The sequence below is a fragment of the Jaculus jaculus genome, chromosome X (genome assembly GCF_020740685.1).
Source record: "Jaculus jaculus isolate mJacJac1 chromosome X, mJacJac1.mat.Y.cur, whole genome shotgun sequence".
NCBI lineage: Eukaryota > Metazoa > Chordata > Mammalia > Rodentia > Dipodidae > Jaculus > Jaculus jaculus.
The window spans coordinates 27,740,713-27,755,031 of NC_059125.1; the positions used below are offsets into that span (position 1 = coordinate 27,740,713).

The following is a 14,319-nucleotide window of genomic DNA, read 5'->3' on the forward strand; positions in this document are numbered from 1 at the left end:
TAGTGGTTCACACCTGTAATCCCAGCACTTGGGAGGCAGAGATAGAAGGATTACCATAAGTTCGATGCCACTCTGAAAATACAGAGTGAATTCCAGGTCAGCCTGGGCTAGAGTGAGGCCCTACTTTGAAAACAAACAACAAACAAACAATAAAATGGTCCTCTTGATTTAAAAATCTTCTCTAGATTAAATTTCTTAAAGGAAGAATAGATTTCCACTATATGGCTTGGAGCTAGCACGGTGTCCAGTAAAAATGTTGTATAGTCATCAGTGAATGAAGACAAACATGTGGATAATAGCTGTGAAAAGACCTAGTTGGTCTCCAGGCCCAACTGCTACAAGCTAGAGACATACAGGTCATAGTGTACATACAGATATAAATTATCATTGTCCAGATCAGAAACAACACATGTAATAGGTGAAGACCTCTGAAACAGTAATAATATATCATAGTGAGGACAGAAACACAGAGAGATATTAAAACCTGCACGCCAGGGACTATACTGAGAACACCTGAATTTCTTCATTGTTCTCTCCCCTGTATCTCCAAGTAGTATCTCCTATTACTATCTCCATTTGTTAAATGCCAAAAGACACACAGAAATTAATTTGTCACAGTCACGGTAAATGAAAGAACCCAAGCACTCTGGCCCCAGGACAGTATAGGGGGAGTAGTCACTCCATGACATTGCCATTTTACTATCATCCTTCCTCAATGAATCAGCATAAACCACAAATCACTTTTCTAATAAGACAGATACAAGCTTTATTTCATTTATGCTTCTTTCTCCTTCCTTATCACCTAAGCTGAAATCTCATGGTTTCACTTTGATATTCTTGCCCTGCACATTAATCGTGTCTTTGCAACATCTTTTATATTTATCCATCACTTCCTATTTTAATTGCCTACTCTTCTTTCTTAGTACTTGGCCAACTTTGTTCAGATATCCATTAAGCTCTGAGAGAAGAAAGCCCTTCCCTGCTTTGGGTGCTCATGGTAAATTCTAATTAAGCTAAGCCAGTGATTTTAGTATTGGCTGTCAGTGAAATCACTATATACCCTTTAAAATATCAAATATGTGAAAACCAAAAACTCTTCTAAACTCTGACAAATGCTCCTGGCACACAAACTCTCCCTGTGTCCAATGTTGATAATTACTGTGATAGAACTACTATGATACTGTGATAGAGTGGTAACATACTGAAATTGATTAAACAGTTCTACTTTTCTGTCCAAAAACAAATATCCCACCCCTTGTCATAACTGGCCCAAAAGATTTTCTAAAATGAGTACCCCAGATGATTCTTAGAATTGGTCTATTCCAATCATGGTAATTCCATTCTAAGAACAATTATCAACTTAGGCATGTGCATGTAACAATTCTACTTTTGCTAATCAAAGGTATTCCTCTAGGAAACTTCTCTGAAAGGCTTTCCCTCCTCATGCGAAATGGGAAGAAATTCTGACTGGTAGACTCTGAGCCACTTGGAGCAGCAGCATCCACCACAGTGACCGTGAAGGGCTCTGCCTGAGGGGCTGAGTAAACACGCTGAAGATGCACAGGACTACATGGCTATGTGATTGTGACTGAAAGTTAACTAAATGATACCTGTGAATCTATATTCTAACTTTCTAAAGGCTCATGAACTTGACCTGAATCAGTACGAATCTCTTAAACGTTTTCAAGACCTACATGATCAAGTCTAAAGTCTAGAGCTGCATCTAGAGCTGCATCTAAACCCAAATGTAAAACTCTACCAGTTTAGCTGCCAGTGCCTTCCCAAAACCTCTAAATGAGTAAGAAAAACTTTCTGGTCTTCCAACAGTAACCACATACAGACTCATTTCTTCATAGTTTTTGCTCATGACTGCAATTTACCATCAGCTCAAATCAAACCTTATTCCATAGAGTATCAGGTGACTGTCCCAGCCCCAAGTGATCTCTCATTGACCTGTGCATGCAATTCATCTAGCAATGATTGTTCCCTTTCTCATAAGCTTATACAAGTTAGGGGTTATGTTTATACCAAACTATAGACCACATTCAAACAGGCAGTCAAAAATTGGGTGCAGGTGACTGATAGGTCCCACATTAATTTCAACTATTTTTCTATCAAGCACTAAAATTCAATTAATATTTTAAAAAATCACTATTCTCCATTTCATTTTTTTAACTTTTAAATTACAGGGAGATGCATTGTGGGAGAATACTTGACAAGTTTCTTTGGGAAAAGGGGAATAATGAGGTTGACCCATCAAGTTAATTAAAGTGAGGACAGAACTACTTATCAAGAGTCCTCTCCAACCTCTGCCCCTTCCATACAAATTTTAGCTTTCCTCATCATAATGGGCAATTCTATAAGGAAACTAAGCTACTAAGGCAACTGCTATCTACAAGAAAAGTAGCTCCAGAACAATTTGTTAACCTTTCACTACATATTCAGTAATCAGTTTTTGCTACTCTCTTCTCACAATGTGTACCAAACCTCAACTGTCATGTCTGAGTGCACCTTCAGTATGAACTGGCAACTTACATCTTTCAAATCTATCATCCACCTCCACTATAACTTGCCATCAACTCACAACCATTTCCATACCCAATATTAGGTCTACTAATGAAACATTTTTTTTCCTCTGGTGGCTATTCTTTCCCCCACCAAAATGTTAAACTTTGTGCTGTAACTGTTTTTTATTTTTCAACTAGCATTTTCTTCTTAGTGATAATGACAAATCCATACTTAAACAATTACCTGTTTTCTAATGTCTATTTCCTACTCTATTATATGAAAAGATCATAATTTATTCAACTAGTACCTGATCATTTATGCTGTTTCTTACCTTTTATCATTATAGTCCTACAAGTGGACTCAGTAGGTCAAAGGTTATATTTTAATATTGTTAATGCACGTAGTCTAACAGGTGTCCATTGAACCTGTGTTGAATTTTGTGGATAGTTTGAATCATCATCTTTTCTAATGATCCTCACCAGAAGCTGGTGGCAATGCTCTCATCTTCTCATGATTCTTTTTCTTTGCTCATGCAAAACAGCCTGTCAAATCTAACAACTAAGCCAATCCTCCCACCTTCTCATCCTTCTCCATTAAACAGTTCTACATAATAGGTACCATGGGACCTCTCCAGTCCAGTGGCATACCCAGGTACTAATGAGCAGGATCACTCCAAGGTTGCCTCCAGGCCCTATCCTCAATTCAAGTTTCTCACTAGGGAGGGCTCTGCTGTTGGATATACTGAGCATGACCAAAATCTTATATCTAACAGAGAGACTGCTGCATGAGAACTACTAATAAACATTTGTAGACTAAGAGTATAATCCTAGGCCCTATGTGACAGATGAGGAAAATTAGGCTCAGAGACTTTAAGCCAAGTAACAGAACTAGTCATGGAAGCACTTGACATAGGAACTGTACCACTGGTTTCATTTTTGGTTTATTATGTCCCATTACCTTGTTAAGAAACCCAACCCATATGAACATTCTAGAAGAAAATAAAAACTTGTATATTAGAGATATTTTCCCCACTAAGGAAATGCATTTTTAGCCACAGGTATCCAGAAAAAAAAATCTAGTGAACATAAGGTACAATGATTACAAGATGACCGCTCATAAGTTCACTTCAAAGTGACTAGCCTAATATTAAAGCTACCCATTCTGACAGAAAATCATTTTGTAAGTGCCAATGGCCACAAAACAGGGCTATAAAAGCTTGTTAAATTCATTAATAAGGCAGTCTGCAGTTATCTGATTTCACAGCAACACCTGCATATTTATCTACTCATTACCAATTGGATGATAGAATTTTTTCAAGCACATTTCAAAAATCTGCCAACTTCAAGTGTAAAAAAATAAACTTTGTGGTTAATTTTTCCCTTAACAAAGTACAGCTGTTGAGAATAATTGTTCAAGATCTTACCCTGTAATGTCAACTGCAGCAGAACAAAGAGTATTTAATTAGCAAATCTATCCAGTAATTCAACACCTATTATATAAAATGCCTTCGTGATTTTATTCAGGATAATTTGCTAAGAGGGTTATTACTGACATTCAGATGGAATTTAAAATTCCTACGCAAGTCGAGTCATAATAGCAGTAATGATCTCCCCAATCAGGAGATTCGGTGTCACACAAGGCTCTCTTGCAATGCAGCAGCCGATTTCCTGACTTCTTAATTCCTGGGCTCAGCTCAGTGAGAGCCCTTCATGCCGATATTTCAGTCAGCAATACATCTTTAATGGGACTCTATTAAAATAACTAGAACAAAAATGACTTTTTTTTGGTTAAAAAGAATGACAGCACTGCCATCATATCAATCATTGCATGCTTTGCAGAACAGTGCTGTTAGGAAAGAGAGGAGGGGGAAACAGGAAAGGGATGGGGGTAGGGCAGCAATAATTAAAATAATATGAAAAGGTATTTTAACCCCAATAAGAGCCTTTGAAAGCTGGAAAACGGTGGTGGAAACTGGAAAAGAAATTCAAAATAAATATCAAAATTTGCTTTCTAAAGAAAACAAATATGTAGCTTATTAAACAGTAAGCACAAATTTTGCTATGCCCAGGTTAACAACAATAGCAACCTAACACTACTTAACTGAGATGTGTATTTATAGGTTCTCCTACCATATCCAGAATGGCACTTGGGTATTTATACTCTGTCTTGCATTACATTCAAAGATTATGAAATAGTTTAGATGCTGTTACAGATTAATAGTTTTTATTAACTTTATACATGAAAGAGAAAATATCAGCTTTCCATAGTTGAATAAATCCTTCAAGAATTTACTCCAAAAATGTATGCTTACTATAGTCCTACTGACTAACAAGATTCTGTTATCAAACACAATGAAGATCCTACAAACTAAAACTATGTTGTATAAGGTCAAATTCTAAATAGATAATGCATACACAGAATTTCAACTGAAATCTCAATGGATTTAGAAATCTTCTGATGCTTACGACATAAAATTAGAAATAAACTGGGAAATTAAAAAAAAAACACTAGTAGCATAGGGATAGCAAACTGAAGGGTTTTGAAGGACAGGGAAGAAAAAAGTAGAAAAAATGTAAGTATTATATTTGGTAATCTATTACCTAAGCCCTCCTTATTCCAAGTTTCAGCAGCTCCCAAGCAGGGCTCGGTATTACTCAGTTATCCCATTTGAACATGTATTTCACTCTCTTCATTTTAGCTTGCCTTTTTCTTATCAGATTTTTTTAAATTTTTATTTATTTGCAGGCATAAAGACAGAGAATGAGAATGAATAAGTGTGACCGGGCCTCTAGCCATTGCACACGAACTCCAGATGCATGTGTAGATACTGGGGATTTGAACCCTGGTCATTAAGCTATGAAAGCAAGTGCCTGAACCACTGAGCCATCTCTCCAGCCCCCCCATCTACTTTTATTCTTAATTCATTTATGTGTCTTCCAAAATGCTCAAGAAATAAGAACTGTGGATTTTATAACTATCCTACTTTCTTTCTCCTCAATTAATGCTTTTGTGATACTGAGTAACTTACTGCCTTTAACCTTAGTTTTAGCTTTCTCCAAAACTTGGGAGTTACCAGCACCTAGTTTCCTGAGCTGGGTGGAAATAGAAAGAACTGTATGCTGAAAAGGGGTTCTGAAAAGATGAGCTATTGTACAAATATTGGTTTTAAACCAGGGGTCTAAAATCAGAGTCCTGATTTAAACAGCCAATTACCAGCTACATTACTTGGGACCAAGCTGGTTTCCTTTTCTGTGTGTCTCAACATCCTCATTTATTTATTTTTAAGGAAGTTGGAGTTCTTCCTAGATATAAAATCCTGCAATCCCAATTTTGTTGTATACAAATGTCTTCAGCAGATTTGTTTGTTTTATCATTGAATAGCACTAACCTCTAATATTAGAGAATGAACCAATATATCCATGAAGAAAAATTAATGCTGCAAGGATGGATTTCCATACTCTATATTGCCTTTAAAATGCAGTGTAGTTGTTATGTAACTGACAATGTTAGTGCTCAAAAGTTGTCTGCATATAGCTTTATGCACTCAGTATGTATAACTGAGTAGATACGTCTACAGTACACAGAAACTTCCCACACCTTCTATTGAGATTTGTCCTCCACTCCCAGAGACTACAGATATACATCTACAAATACATCATGGTTCTTCAACCTTTACAGTACTAACATTTGAAGACAGATCATTCTTCACCATGTAGTGCTATCCTGCAAGATATGCACTGTGAGGGCTGGAGAGATGGCTTAGCGGTTAAGCGCTTGCCTATGAAGCCTAAGGACCCCTGTTCGAGGCTCGGTTCCCCAGGTCCCACGTTAGCCAGATGCACAAGGGGGCGCACGCGTCTGGAGTTCGTTTGCAGAGGCTGGAAGCCCTGGTGCGCCCATTCTCTCTCTCTCCCTCTATCTCTCTCTCTGTGTCTGTCGCTCTCAAATAAATAAATTAATTAATTAAAAAACATAAAAAAAAGATATGCACTGTGAGATGCTTAGCAGACAAAGGTCTGGTTTTCTTTCAAATTCAATGAATCAGCATGTCCCTAAACGAGACTTTATCTTTCAAATAGATCATTCCTTCAGACCCTCTTCAGTCTACCTATCTCTAACATCAGGACCTTCTAAGGCATTCTTCACACTTAGTCAGCACTTTTTTTTCCCCTAAAATGCCCTCCTTGAAAGGGAAATTCAAGCCCATTATCTTGACCCTAAGAATCATAATCTCGTTGAAGTCACTTCTAATGTTCCCCACATTTGTCCATCAACTCAGTCTTGACATCATATTTTATGCACATTAAGTATATTTTGTTCATTTTTTGCTTCTATCTCTTCACATACATTTTTCTTCATACTAGTTAAGCCTTTTGGTTAGGAAGCCAAACTATGTGATGATTAACTTTGTGTCAGCTTGGCTAGGTCAGAGTACCCAGATACTTGGTCAAATACCAGCCTACATGTCATTTTGAATATATTTTGCTTTAGGTTAAAAAAATTTTTTTTTCTATGAGAGAGAAGGGCCTACTTCAGTGTGCCTTCCAAGTTGAACCACAACATCAACTTGTCCTGAGTCTCTAGCCTGCATACATGACCTTCAAATTTTGGACTGGTAGAGCCCATGAAACATGACTGCATGATACAATTGTGTGTGTATGTGTGTGTGTACGTGTGTGCACACACACACTTACTGGTTCTTTTCAGAGACAGCATGCATGTATGCACACGCACACACCCTCACCCTTACTGGTTCTGTTGAGTTCAAAGCCTAACTCAGCAAGGTGTATAAACTGATTGATTCCACACAAACAATGTAACTTTTCTAAGCCACCAATTCAAGTATAAAATAACAGCAAATCAAGCTTTCTTACCAAGGGGTACTGTGATAAAAAAGAAAAACATATATAGTTTATTTTGTATATGTTTTGGGATATAAATAGTTCTCAATTTGGGTTATTAATTAATATCTCTTTACTGTATAAGGAACTTCACACTGTCAGCAAAGTCCTTTCTGGCCGCTCCAACCCAATGATATAAATGGACATACTATCTCCTCTGTGCACAGCAATATACCCTGTTATGAAAGCTAAGATTAAGAGACTATAAGCAAATTACAGGCAGAGATCATGTCATAGCAATCAAGCCCAATAAAATATCTGAATTTATTCAATAAATAATTGTCTCATAGGATATAGGAAATAAAGAGGAAAATCCCCAGTGGTCCATGTAGAATAAAGCTATTATCAATCAAAAGTGCATCTATACAAGAAAACCCTAAGGTTGGTTATAAAAACAGTAATTAAACCCCCACACAGTACACTTACATGATGGCTCTTTCCACACAATAAATAAAGAGTGAAATAGTTTTTGATGCTACCTTTAAATGCAAATGTGTTATATAAACAAACATTCACTCAAAAGAAATGAATTTGTACCCCAACAATAAAGGCCTATTAATTATAAACAAGAACAGAAGTGTACTTCTGCTATACAACTCTTATTTCCAAATAAAGAGATTTTGCTTGTTACAACCTAGATCTTCTGGTAGGACATGTGTAAAGAATATAAAATACAGTGAGTAAACACATTCAAAGGTTTCTCCTCCCCAATAGACACCTGATATTTCAGAGTATCTCTCAATTATTGCCCTACAATTTGAAAGGGCTCTTATTTTGATCTAAAACTCTAGAATACCACAAATGGCATCCAATTTTAAATTGAATCCCCTTATTTGTCTTATAATTTCTTGTCCCCAGAATATTTATTTTCCCATGGGTTTTAAACAATTCTTTCTTTAAACTATTTTATTCATTTAATTAGAGAGAGAGAGAGAATGGGCATGCCAGGGCCTCTGGCCACTTCAACCAAACTCTACATGCATGTGCCACCTTGTACATCTGGCTTACATGGGTACTGGGAAATTGAATATGGGTCCTTAAGCTTTGCAAGTAAGTGCCTTAACTGTTAAGCCATCTCTCCAGCCCTCCTATGGATTTTTAAAATCTCATATTATGGGCTGGAGAGATGGCTTAGCAGTTAAGACTCTTGTCTGTGAAGCCTAAGGAACCATGTTTGACTCTCCAGATCCCAAATAAGCCAGACACACAAGCACAAGGTCACACATGTCCACTAGGTGGCACAAGCATCTGGAGTTCAATTGTAGTGGCTGAGGCCCTGGCATGCCCATTCTCTCTCTCTAAAAAAATAAAAATAAAAAGTATAAAAACTCATATTATGACTTATGGGGGTAGAGGGGATTAAGGTAGGGTCTAGCTCTAGCCCAGGCTAATCTGGAATGCACTCTGTAGTCCCTGGCTGGCCTTAAACACACAGAAACTCTGCTGCCCAAGGTTAAAGGCGTGTGCTACCATGCTTGGCTAGTATTATGACTTTTTAAAAAAAGCTTCACATTTACGTTTCACATATCCTTCATGACATGCTTACTTCCTATTCTTCCTCCACTTTAACCTATGATTTGGAAGTCCACATCATGTATGTTTCACTTGAATGTACAAGCAATACTTGCAGACTTGAGGTAGATCTGACATACCAGCCTGGAGAGCTTGTAGAAATGGCCTTAAAAACACACTTGAACCTAATCTATTCATCAACACAACGAAAATAAGTCCCAAAATATGAAGATTAACTATAACAGAAGATATTAACCTAAGGTCAGTGAAAATTCTGGAAACCTCTGAAAATTGTCAGCAAAAGTTTGAATATATGCCTATAGGTGTTTTTTTTTTTTTTGAGAAAGTCCATTTACTTCATCAAATTTGAAACTTTAATTTGTGACAAGAATAGAGCTTTCTGGACCATTAGTATCCACATACTGTCTATGAAACTAAAAAAAGCCCTCCCACCCAAATGGTTTTTGCCCCTTTTTTTTTGAGCTAGACATTTTTGTGTCCCTGTCTACAGTGCATTTTCCTGACAGAAAAGCATGCACATGTCCAAAGGCTCAGAGATTTGGGTCTCTGATTGATCCATCCTATAACTCATCTGGAGGGCCAATTAAGACATGGCCAAACTACGTATGTGCTTTAGTGAACATCAGCGCTCAAGCAAGTTTCACACAACCTGATTAAAATTGATTCAAAATGTCTTACTTCAGTAATCACTTAGATGGAATGAATTTTACATTAGTGGAATCAAGCATGCACCAGGCCTCAGTGGAAATGAAAAGGGCTTACAGTAATAGGATTTATAAACCCACCCATTAGGTTAATGGCTAAATGATTTACATGTAACTTTCTCCCCCACCCCGCCTTCCCTCACCCTTTAACTCAGTAAAAACTATGCTTGGCATTTTCCACTGCAGTGCCACACACAAAGGAAATAGCCTTTCTATTTTGGGACATTCTAATTTCTAATAATGGCTTGGGTAGCTACCATTAACTCTTTCAAAGCACAAATAATTGACTAATAAAATTAAGCATTCTATAAGGCCTGAAAGTGCTTAATTGATCATAATTGTCTATTTGAGAAGGAGGCGTCAGGCTGGCTATGCTCAGATAATGAAGTTGGGCAATTCTGAAGCACTGCAATCAAGATACTACTTACAGCTATAAAGGACATTAGCATTTTCTAGAATCTGCAACATTTTCTTTATAACTGAGGTCATGGGAAAATCTGACTGGAAAACTTCAAGCTCTCAACCTCTACAAATGGCAGGTCTAATGGGTTGTCACTTATCATCACTAAGCACACGACCTGAAGCTCAATCCTGGAGTAGCACATAGCTGGTGGTCTGGAGAACATGACGTTGGAAAGTAACCAATGAAATGCTGTTGCCATTTTGACCGAAGCAATTTTTTTTTTTTTTTTTTTTTTTTTTTTTTTTTTTTTTTTACTTTTGCAAATCTCCTTTTTAGGGTCAATGCAAAATAAGATAGTTACTGGACTGCCTGTCATTACTTTCCATGCCCAACTATGTAAGAGAAGGAAGAACTTTTCTATTTTGCAGTAATAGGAATTATACCTAAGTCCTCCCTTTGTGCATACCAGCAAAGTATACTACCACTGACTTACAACCCAGTGTGAGGATGAACTTTTAGGCCTAATATCTCAGAAGGTAATATCTTTGTGAAGTACAAGAGGAATTTCAAAGGGGAAAGTAGGGGGGGTATTACCATGGGATACTTTTTATAATCATGGAAAATGTTAATAAAAAATTGAGAAAAAATAAAAAGAGAAAACAGAAAAAAGAGTTACATACTAAATTCTGTTTTATAGTGTCCATACTTTGTACATGGTCTCTTAGAGCAACTCTTTATTTTTCACAAAATGTATCCTTTCCCACCTCCATTTTATTACAAATTCAGAAAACCAATTCTATGGGCTAGATATGTTTAAAACAGAGGGGCCCACTTGAAAGACAAAAGTCTTCTTTCAAAAAGATGATGTAAGTAAAGATATTAGTGCTAATTACGTAGAGAAACATTTGCTATAGATATTTGTTTGGCTATACTGTTAGAATAAATATATTTAAGAATCAACCTGGGGAGATGGTTCAGTGATTAAAGAAACTTTCTTGCAAAGCCCTGTATTCAACTTGCCAGCACCCACATAAAGCCAGATGCAAAATGGTACATCTATGTATGATCCTAACATGCCTATAACAATGGGAGGAAGAGTTCACAGGCCACGTAAGTCTGATGTTCTTTTGCAGTCTGTCAATTTGTTTGCAGTTTACCCTATCTCACAAAAAGGGGAGCACAGAAACCTTGAAGTTGTCTTCTGACCTCCACATGCATACTGTAAATTTACAAAAAAAAAAAAAAAAAGAATTAAGCTCAGCATGGTGGCTCACACCTACAATCTCAGCACTAGAGAGGCTGGAGTACAGTGGATTAATTCAAGGCCAGCCTGAACTACAGTGAGTTACAGGTCAGCCTGAACTAGAGTAAGAGTGGCTCCAAAAGAAAAGAAAAGGATTCAATCACATCACAGGTTCCCATTTATCAATGACTTTTTCATCTGTCCCATCTTCTTCTTTACATTCTAATAACATAAAAGAAAAAAAGATCAAGCTGAGAACAGTCCTTTAGGATGGAGGTGTGGAACACAGAAGTAATATAAAATCTATATGAGATTTAATTACTGCCAAAAATTTCTTTCAAATTGCTCACGACTCAAAAAGGAAACACTATATTCTTTTTGTTTAGCGCCTCAAGAAGCCATTCATTCATGCACCAAAGATTTACTGAATTTCTCATGCACAATATAGCATGAAACATAAAGCAGAATAACTCAGAAATGATCCTTTATCTCTTATGGTGTGTAATATGTAGTGGAATACAAATAAGCAATTGGAAAAAGATGTATACACACACACACACACAAAAAAAAAAAAAAAAAAAAAAAACCACAATAGGGATCCCTGGGGTAGAAGATAGAGAAAAGTTATTGGAAGCAGACTACATATAAGGGGACGTTAAGCACAGAGAAAAATGGGAAAAGAAAGATGAAGAGGGATGAGATGAAAGCTAAGGTGCTCAGTGGAGAGGATATAGGGTTTCTCAGGTACAAGAAATCCAATACTTAAAAAGAGATAAAATACATGCCTAAGGCAGAGCAATGTCAGCCCACAGATGCTAACAGTCTTGAAAAATGTATAGCACAGCTCAGGAAAGGTCCAACACGAAAAAAAGAAAACTAGGCACAGGCTAGCACCAAAACCAATGGAGCTAGTGACAGGTGCTCCATGGGACACCTGGCCCCTCATTCCTTCAGTACCTTCCATTCCTTTTCACCTATAGGGCCTCTATTCTTTCTGTCAAGATTAACAGGTGTCGCACAAACTAAGGGCCACTGGCAAATCTCATGCAGACTGCCAGTCAGATAGTCAGGCACCACATAGTGACCTAATAGGTAGGTGGGTAGTGTTTAATACAAATAGTTCTATTAATCCTCTAAACAAGGTCAAAAAGGGGAGCACCATGCCATTCCATGAACCACTTTTCTTGAGACAATGCTGATAGGCTTCAAGTAGAGACTGAACAAGAACCAATTTATATACCACAAGAGTTTTTTTTATAGCTCTTATGATATAATTTTCCTTTCCTTTGCCTCTCTTCTGTGCTGAAAAGAGAAAAGGTGGTGTGTGTGTCTGTGTGTGTGTGTGTGTGTGTGTGTGTGTGTGTGTGTGTGTGTTAATGTCAAGCTTGGTGCTAATTGCCTAATTGCTAGCAGTTGATTTATACTTATCCAATAAAAGGAAAAGTGGCAAAGCCAGATATGGTGGCTCACACCTGTAATCCCAGCACTCAGGAAACTGAGACATGAAGAGCAGCATGAGTTCAAAACCAGCCTGGGCTACATAGTGAGTTCCAGGTTCAACTAGGCTATAGAATGAAATACTATCTCAAAAAAAAAAAAAAAAAAACCATGGCAGAATGGGTTCTCCTCAGTATTCAAATTTTATCATTTATATATTTTCAAGAAACTAGGATTAACTCATAAATGATTTTATTTTATAACATCAAAAATCTCATAGTTCTCATGAACTTTTAACTCTAGAGCAAGCCTCTGTTTAGACAGGACTGACAGCTGTAGCTCAGGAAGTGGGCAAGGGTGGAAGGGGCCTGTGCACCCTTCTCTAAAAAATAAACACCTCAATCAAGGCCCAGAAATCCCACTGGGTAGTGAGAAGTCAGGATTCCTGTGACCGACTATTACGGGGGAGGGGGATTGTCTTTCTTGCCTCTGGAGACAAGGTTCTCTGCTCCTATCTTCTTAGACCGTGTGACTGCAGATGGCATGGCTAGAATGAGACACACACCAGTGGCATGTCAGGACCCAGATAAAGAATCCAACCAGTAGATCAGATTCCTGTCAGCTGCAAAAGAGCCGACACTTCAGCTGCTTCTCAGTCTTTATTTTTAAATGGCAGGATGGGTTCAAGGGCATGGTGGCTTGTCACCCAAAAGAGACTAAAGATTAAAAAAGATAAAACCAAAACCCTTGAGAATGCTCAAACTCAAATATGACTGAGAACCGAACAAGTGCTTCAAAAAAGCACAGCAGCATTTTACAAACCAGTTAATGGAAAGCTTCTCTTAGTGACATGGCACAGGGTGAACAATATGGGAGTAAAATTTAACGACTTAAATCAAAGAAGTTCCTAATCAATGAGACTAACAGTAATCCTCGTGCTGTTAACTTATACCTTGTCTTCAGAACTTTGAACCTAGAGCATTAAATGTTGGAATGTTCTGTTAATGACAAGGTTACCTAACCAATTAATCCTCAAAACCAAAAGGCATGTACAAGTAAACATAAATCAATGAAATTTGAAGTTTTATTAGGAAGAGCTTACCTATGCAGAATACACAAATGTATTTTCTTTCTCTCCCTATACCACCACTACCATCAGATTATTCTTGACTAATTCTTATGAGCTGAAGACCAACTTGGATTTTGATGTGCAAATGGCTTTTGATGATATTTCATTTTAAGCAGATAAACACTTTAAAAAAATGCAAGCCAAAGACACCCTTTTGAGAAACTAAGAAAACAGATGTGGAAGCCATTTGTTTAGATGAAGAGGAATTTTCGCTTTTATAGGAATACAATGATTCATGAAGAGGAAAAAAGTCTGTCATCAAGTTTGCTTCAATAGATACTCTTGGGTTTGAGGCAGCTTTCTAAATATGGACATTGCTTTTCTTCACATCTCAACTATCCTGAAATATCTCAAACTACCACTAGCAAACATCACTTTTTTATTGCCTTTGTTCTGATAAATTTTCTGCTTACTTAATATATTATAAAAGGAGGAAAATCCATTACTGTGGTACCACAGCA

General features: G+C 37.2%; 1 protein-coding gene across 1 annotated transcript in view; it reads right to left on the reverse strand.

The window, feature by feature from the left end:
- Positions 1-14,319, reverse strand: part of Pola1 (DNA polymerase alpha 1, catalytic subunit) — a 357,662-nt gene that overhangs the window by 227,457 nt on the left and 115,886 nt on the right. The window lies entirely within an intron of this gene.